Source organism: Triticum aestivum, chromosome 5D (assembly GCF_018294505.1).
Source record: "Triticum aestivum cultivar Chinese Spring chromosome 5D, IWGSC CS RefSeq v2.1, whole genome shotgun sequence".
NCBI lineage: Eukaryota > Viridiplantae > Streptophyta > Magnoliopsida > Poales > Poaceae > Triticum > Triticum aestivum.
In genome coordinates, this window is record NC_057808.1 from 48757598 (window position 1) to 48766507 (window position 8910).

Genomic DNA, 8910 nt, shown 5'->3' on the forward strand with positions numbered 1-8910 from the left:
TTGCGTGCTTCATCAATATCTTGTGTGGTTCCAATGATGTTCAGATCATCAACATACACAGAAATAATGCAAAATCCAGTTGCGGACTTTTTTATGAAAACACATGGGCAATCATCATTATTGGAGCATCCTTTTTGCAAAAAGAACTCACTAAGTCGGTTGTATCACATGTGATCTGACTGTTTTAAGCCGTATAAAGACTTATTTAGTTTTACACAATATGCGTTGCGTTTTGCGTTTGGATTCGGGATTGGGACTCCATCAGGAACCTTCATGTATATGTCCAAATCAAGTGAACCGTAAAGGTAAGCGGTCACTACGTCTATCAACTGCATAGATAGACAATTTTGCACTGCCAAAGATATAAGATATCGGAAAGTGGTTGCACTCATTGCTGGAGAATATGTTTCAGTGAAATTAAGGCCGGGTTTCTGCGTGAAACCTTGTGCTACGAGCCTTGCTTTATATCTCACCACCTCGTTGTTCTCATTTCTTTTACGAACAAAAACCCATTTGAATCCCACGGGGAAAACTCTGGGAGGTGTAGGTATTGCTTCAGTGAATACCTTTCATTTATTGAGCGAGGCCAATTCTGCTTGGATTGCATCCTTCCATTTAGGCTAGTCGGAGCATTTCTTGCACTCTGCCATGGTCTTTGGAACATGATCAGTGAGAAGGGTATCTGCAATCTTTTCAGCAAAATATATGTCGACAGTCGTAGTCTTACGGTCAAATGATTCTCCAGAATCAACATAGTTGATAGAAATTTCCTGCACCCCTAGCGACTCTTTGTGATTTCCCAATACGATTGAGTCTGGGTGTTCCGATGTCCCAGACAGTTTGTGCACAACTGAGCTGGGTTGTGGAGGTTGTTCTCCCACTGGGTGTATATTACCCATTTGATGATTATCAACGCCAGGTTGGTTTACATTTACTGGTTCAGAGGGTTTCTTTCTCTGTTTCCTTTGTTGCTTGTGAAGAGTTGAATCCTTTTCCATGGCCGTACTTCTCCCCCTCTTCCTTTGAACAGGGGGTTGAGTAGTTTTTCTTGGTACCTCCACTCTTTCGGGCGCGTTTTTAGCAGGATTGTAGGATTTGGTAACACCTTAATAGTCAGTAAATGAATCTGGCAGGTTATTTGCAATGTGTTGCAAATTAATTATTTTCCGAACTTGAAGTTCAGTTTCTTGAGTATGTGGATCAGAGGAGGAAATGCCTTGGGCATTCAAATCGATTTCCGGGCATTCTTTTTGGTACTTGATGTCTCCCCCTAATGCCGGGAAATGGTCCTCATTGAAGATGCAGTCAGCGTGACGGGCTGTGAACAGATCCCTCGTGAGGGGTTCAAGGTACTTGATTATCGATGGTGATTTGTACCCCACATAGATCCCCAATTTTCTGTGTGGGCCCATGGATGTACGCTACGGTGGTGAGATTGGCACATATGTGGCGCATTTAAAGTTACGCAGATGGGAAATATTTGGTAGGTTTCCACGTACTAATTGCAGAGGGGAAGTGTTGTGATATGCAGTTGGTCGCAATTGGATTAAGTCAGCAGCGTGTAAAACTGCGTGACCCCAACAAGAAGTTGGTAAATTGCAATTCATTAGTAAGGGTCATGCAATGAGCTTAATTCTCTTAATTAGAGATTCTGCCAATCCATTTTGAGAGTGGACATATGGGACTGAGTGCTGAACTTCAATGCCTAATGCCATGCAATAATCATTGAAAGCATGTGAAGAGAATTCAGCAACGTTGTCCATTCAAATTGATTTAATTCGATTCTCAGGATAATGAGCTTGCAATTTGATAGCTTGTCTTATTATTTTGGCAAATGCATGGTTTCATGTAGATAGTAAGCACACGTGTGAGACCATAGTGTGGATGCATCTATTAGAACCATGAAATGCCTAAAAGGTCCAGACAATGGTTGGATCGGACCACAAATATCGCCTTGAATTCGTTCAAGGAATTGTAGTGGTTCTGCTTGAATTTTAAGATATGAGGGTCTTAAAATGAGTTTCCCAGTAGCACATGCAGTGCACATAATGAAGGAAATATGCCCTAGAGGCAATAATAAAGTTATTATTTATTTCCTTATATCATGATAAATGTTTATTATTCATGCTAAAATTGTATTAACCGGAAACATAATACATGTGTGAATACATAGACAAACAGAGTGTCACTAGTATGCCTCTACTTGACTAGCTCGTTAATCAAAGATGGTTATGTTTCCTAGCCATGGACATAAGTTGTCATTTGATTAACGAGATCACCTCATTAGGAGAATGACGTGATTGACTTGACCAATTCCGTTAGCTTAGCACCCGATCGTTTAGTATGTTGCTATTGCTTTCTTCATGACTTATACATGTTCCTCTGACTATGAGATTATGCAACTCCCGTTTACCGGAGGAACACTTTGTGTGCTACCAAACGTCACAACGTAAATGGGTGATTATAAAGGTGCTCTACAGGTGTCTCCAAAGGTACTTGTTGGGTTGGCGTATTTCGAGATTAGGATTTGTCACTCCGATTGTCGGAGAGGTATCTCTAGGCCCACTCGGTAATGCACATCACTATAAGCCTTGCAAGCATTGTGACTAATGAGTTAGTTGCGGGATGATGTGTTACGGAACGAGTAAAGAGACTTGCCGGTAACGAGATTGAACTAGGTATCGAGATACCGACGATCAAATCTCGGGCAAGTAACATACCGGTGACAAAGGGAACAACGTATGTTGTTATGCGGTCTGACCGATAAAGATCTTCGTAGAATATGTGGGAGCCAATATGGGCATCCAGGTCCCTCTATTGGTTATTGACCGGAGACGTGTCTCGGTCATGTCTACATAGTTCTCGAACCCGTAGGGTCCGCACGCTTAAAGTTACGATGACAGTTTTATTATGAGTTTATGTATGTTGATGTACCGAAGGAGTTCGGAGTCCCGGATGAGATCGGGGACATGACGAGGAGTCTCGAAATGGTCGAGACGTAAAGATCGATATATTAGACGACTATATTCGGACTTCGGAAAGGTTCCGAGTGATTCGGGTATTGTTCGGAGTACCGGAGAGTTACGGGAATACGTATTGGGCCTTATTGGGCCATACGGGAAAGAAGAAAAAGGGCCTCAAGGGTGGCCGCACCCCTCCCCTTGGTCTGGTCCGAATTGGACTAGGGAAGGGGGGCGCCCCCTTCCTTCCTTCTCTTTTTCCCTTCCTCTTTTCCTATTCCATATGGGAGGTGGAATCCTACTAGGACTAGGGAGTCCTAGTAGGACTCCACACTTGGTGCGCCCCCTCCTAGGGCCGGCCTCCTCCTCCCTTGCTCCTTTATATACGGGGGCAGGGGGCACCCCATGAACACAACAATTGATCCTTGAGATCTTTTAGCCGTGTGCGGTGCCCCCCTCCACCAAATTACACCTCGATAATATCATTGCGGAGCTTAGGCGAAACCCTGCGTCGATAGAACATCATCATCGTCACCACGCCGTCGTGCTGACGAAACTCTCCCTCAACACTCGGCTGGATCGGAGTTCGAGGGACGTCATCGAGCTGAACGTGTGTAGAACTCGGAGGTGCCGTGCGTTCGGTACTTGATCGGTCGGATCGTGAAGACGTTCGACTACATCAACCGCGTTGTGATAACGCTTCCGCTGTCGGTCTACGAGGGTACGTGGACAACACTCTCCCCTCTCGTTGCTATGCATCACCATGATCTTGCGTGTGCGTAGGATTTTTTTTGAAATTACTACGTTCCCCAACAGTGGCATCCGTGCCTGGTTTTATGCGTTGATGCTATGCACGAGTAGAACACAAGTGAGTTGTGGGCGATATAAGTCATACTGCTTACCAGCATGTCATACTTTGGTTCAGCGGTATTGTGAGATGAAGCGGCCCGGACCGACATTACGCGTACGCTTACGCGAGACTGGTTTCACCGTTCGGAGCACTCGTTGCTTAAAGGTGACTGGCGGGTGTCTGTCTCTCTCACTTTAGTTGAACCGAGTGTGGCTACGCCCGGTCCTTGCGAAGGTTAAAACAGCACCAACTTGACAAACTATCGTTGTGGTTTTGATGCGTAGGTAAGAACGGTTCTTGCTAAGCCCGTAGCAGCCACGTAAAACTTGCAACAACAAAGTAGAGGACGTCTAACTTGTTTTTGCAGGGCATGTTGTGATGTGATATGCTCAAGACATGATGTGATATAATGTGTTGAATGAGATGATCATGTTTTGTAACCGAGTTTTCGGCAACTGGCAGGAGCCATATGGTTGTCGCTTTATTGTATGAGATGCAATCGCCATGTAATAGTTTTACTTTATCACTAAGCGGTAGCGATAGTCATAAAAGCAATAAGTTGGCGAGACGACAACAATGCTACGATGGAGATCAAGGTGTCGCGCCGGTGATGATGGTGATCATGACGGTGCTTCGGAGATGGAGATCACAAGCACGGTGCTTCGGAGATGGAGATCACAAGCACAAGATGATGATGGCCATATCATATCACTTATATTGATTGCATGTGATGTTAATCCTTTATGCATCTTATCTTGCTTTGATTGACGGTAGCATTATAAGATGATCTCTCACTAAAATTTCAAGATAAAAGTGTTCTCCCTGTGTATGCACCGTTGCAAAAGTTCTTCGTGCTGAGACACCACGTGTTAATCGGGTGTGATAGGCTCTACGTTCAAATACAACGGGCGCAAAACAGTTGCACACGCGGAATACTCAGGTTAAACTTGACGAGCCTAGCATATACAGATATGGCCTCGGAACACAGAGACCGAAAGGTCGAGCGTGAATCATATAGTAGATATGATCAACATAGTGATGTTCACCATTGAAACTACTCCATCTCACGTGTTAATCGGACATGGTTTAGTTGCTTTGGATCACGTAATCACTTAGATGATTAGAGGGATGTCTATCTAAGTGGGAGTTCTTAAGTAATATGATTAATTGAACTTAAATTTATCATGAACTTAGTCCTGATAGTATTTTGCAAATTATGTTGTAGATCAATAGCTCGCGTTGTTGCTTCCCTGTGTTTATTTTTGATATGTTCCTAGAGAAAAATTATGTTGAAAGATGTTAGTAGCAAAGATGCGGATTGGATCCGTGATCTGAGGATTATCCTCATTGCTACACAGAAGAATTATGTCCTTAATGCACCGCTAGGTGACAGACCTATTGCAGGAGCAGATGCAGACGTTATGAACGTTTGGCTAGCTCAATATGATGACTACTTGATAGTTTAGTGCACCATGCTTAACGGCTTAGAATCGGGACTTCAAAGACGTTTTGAACGTCATGGACCATATGAGATGTTCCAGGAGTTGAAGTTAATATTTCAAGCAAATACCCGAGTTGAGAGATATGAAATCTCCAACAAGTTCTATAGCTAAAAGATGAAGGAGAATCGCTCAACTAGTGAGCATGTGCTCAGATTGTCTGGGTACTACAATCGCTTGGATCAAGTGGGAGTTTATCTTCCAGATAAAATAGTGATTGACAGAATTCTCTAGTCACCATCACCAAGTTAGTAGAACTTCGTGATGAACTATAGTATGCAAGGGATGACAAAAGTAATTCCCGAGCTCTTCGTGATGCTGAAATCGACGAAGGTAGAAATCAAGAAAAACATCAAGTGTTGATAGTTGACGAGACCACTAGTTTCAAGAAAAGGGCAAAGGGAAGAAGGGGAACTTCAAAAAGAACGGCAAGCAAGTTGCTGCTCAAGTGAAGAAGCCTAAGTCTGGTCCTAAGCCTGAGACTAAGTGCTTCTACTGCAAAAGGACTGGTCACTGGAAGCGGAACTACCCCAACTATTTGGTGGATAAGAAGGATGGCAAAGTGAACAAAGGTATATTTGATATACAGATTATTGATGTGTACTTTACTAGTGTTTATAGCAACCCCTCGGTAATTGATACTGGTTCAGTTGCTAAGAGTAGTAACTCGAAACGGGAGTTGCAGAATAAACAGAGACTAGTAAAAGTGAACAAAGGTATATTTGATATACAGATTATTGATGTGTACTTTACTAGTGTTTATAGCAACCCCTCGGTAATTGATACTGGTTCAGTTGCTAAAGAGTAGTAACTCGAAAACGGGAGTTGCAGAATAAACAGAGACTAGTAAAAGACGAGGTGACGATGTGTGTTGGAAGTAGTTCCAAGATTGATATGATCATCACCGCACACTCCCTGTACTTTCGGGATTAGTGTTGAAACTAAATAAGTGTTATTTGGTGTTTGCGTTGAGCATGAATATGATTTGATCATGTTTATTGCAATACAGTTACTCATTTAAATTAGAGAACAATTGTTGTTCTGTTTACATGAATAAAACCTTCTATGGTCATACACACCAACGAAAATGGTTTGTTGGATCTCGATCGTAGTGATACACATATTCATAATATTGAAGCCAAAAGATGCAAAGTTAATAATGATAGTGCAACTTATTTGTGGCACTACCGTTTAGGTCATATTGGTATAAAGCGCATGAAGAAACTCCATACTGATGGGATTTTGGAATCACTTGATTATGAATCACTTGATACTTGCGAACCGTGCCTCATGGGCAAGATGACTAAAACGCCGTGCTCCGGAACTATGGAGAGAGCAACAGATTTGTTGGAAATCATACATACAGATGTATGTGGTCCGATGAATATTGAGGCTCGTAGCTGGTATCATTATTTTCTGACCTTCACAGATGATTTGAGCAGATATGGGTATATCTACTTGATGAAACACAAAGTCTGAAACATTTGAAAAGTTCAAAGAATTTCAGAGTGAAGTGGAGAATCATCGTAACAAGAAAATAAAAGTTTCTACGATATGATCGCAGAGGTAAAATATTTGAGTTACGAGTTTGGCCTTCAGTTAAAACAATGTGAAATAGTTTCACTACTCACGCCACCTGGAACACCACAGTGTAATGGTGTGTCCGAACGTCATAACCGTACTTTATTGGATATAGTGCAATCTATGATGTCTCTTACCAATTTACCACTATCGTTTTGGGTTATGCATTAGAGACAGCTACATTCACGTTAAATAGGGCACCATCAAAATCCGTTGAGATGACGCCTTATGAACTGTGGTTTGGCAAGAAACCAAAGTTGTCGTTTTCTTAAAATTTTGGGGTTGCGATGCTTATGTGAAAAAGTTTCATCCTGATAAGCTCAAACCCAAATCGGAGAAATGTGTCTTCATAGGATACCCAAAGGAGACAGTTGGGTACACCTTCTATCACAGATCCGAAGGCAAGACATTCGTTGCTAAGTATGGATCCTTTCTAGAGAAGGAGTTTCTCTCGAAAGATGTGAGTGGGAGGAAAGTAGAACTTGATGAGGTAACTGTACCTGCTCCCTTATTGGATCACAGAAATCTGTTCCTGTGACTTCTACACCAATTAGTGAGGAAGTTAATGATGATAATCATGTAACTTCAGATCAAGTTACTACCAAACCTCGTAGATAAACCAGAGTAAGATCCGCACCAGAGTGGTGCGGTAATCCTGTTCTGGAGGTTATGTTACTAGACCATGACGATCCTACGAACTATGAAGAAGCGATGGTGAGCCCAGATTCCGCAAAATGGCTTGAGGCCATGAAATCTGAGATGAGATTCATGTATGAGAACAAAGTATGGACTTTGGTTGACTTGCCCGATGATCGGCAAGCCATAGAAAATAAATGGATCTTCAAGAGGAAGACGGACGCTGATAGTAGTGTTACTATCTACAAAGCTAGACTTGTCGGAAAAAGGTTTTTGACAAAGTTCAAGGTGTTGACTACGATGAGATTTTCTCACTCGCAGCGATGCTTAAAGTCTGTCCGAACCATGTTAGCAATTGTCGCATTTTATGAAATCTGGCAAATGGATAAACAAAACTGCATTCCTTAATGGATTTATTAAAGAAGAGTTGTATATGATGCAACCAGAAGGTTTTGTCAATCCTAAAGGTGCTAACAAAATATGCAAGCTCCAGCGATCCATCTATGGACTGGAGCAAGCATCTCGGAGTAGGAATATACGCTTTGATAAGTTGATCAAAGGATATAGTTTTATACAGACTTGCGGTGAAGCCTGTATTTACAAGAAAGTGAGTGGGAGAACTACAACATTTCTGATAAGTATATGTGAATGACATATTGTTGATCGGAAATAATGTAGAATTATTCTGCAAAGCATAAAGGAGTTTTTCAAAGAAAGACCTCAGTGAAGCTGCTTACATATTGAGCATCAAGATCTATAGAGATAGATCAAGACGCTTGATAGGTTTTTTCAATAAATACCTTAACAAGATTTTGAAGTGGTTCAAAATGGAACAGTCAAAGAAAGAGTTTCTTGACTGTGTTACAAGGTGTGAAATTGAGTAAGACTCAAAACCCGACCACGACAGAAGATAGAAAAAGAATGAAAGTCATTTCCTATGCCTCGGCCATAGGTTCTATAAAGTATGCCATGCTGTGTACCAGATCTATTGTATACCCTACACTAATTTTGGCAAGGGAGTACAGTAGTGATCTAGGAGTAGATCACTGGACAGCGGTCAAAATTATCCTTACTGGAATAAGGATATGTTTCTCGATTATGGAAGTGACAAAAGGCTCGTCGTAAAAGGTTACGTCGATGCAAGTTTTGACACTAATCTAGATGACTCTAAGTCTCGGTCTAGATACATATTGAAAGTGGGAGCAATTAGCTAGAGTAGCTCAATGCAGAGCATTGTAGACATAGAAATTTGCAAAATACTTACGGATCTGAATGTGACAGACCCGTTGACTAAAATTATCTCACAAGCAAAACATGATCACACCTTAGTACTCTTTGGGTGTTAATCACATAGCGATGTGAACTAGATTACTGACTCTAGTAA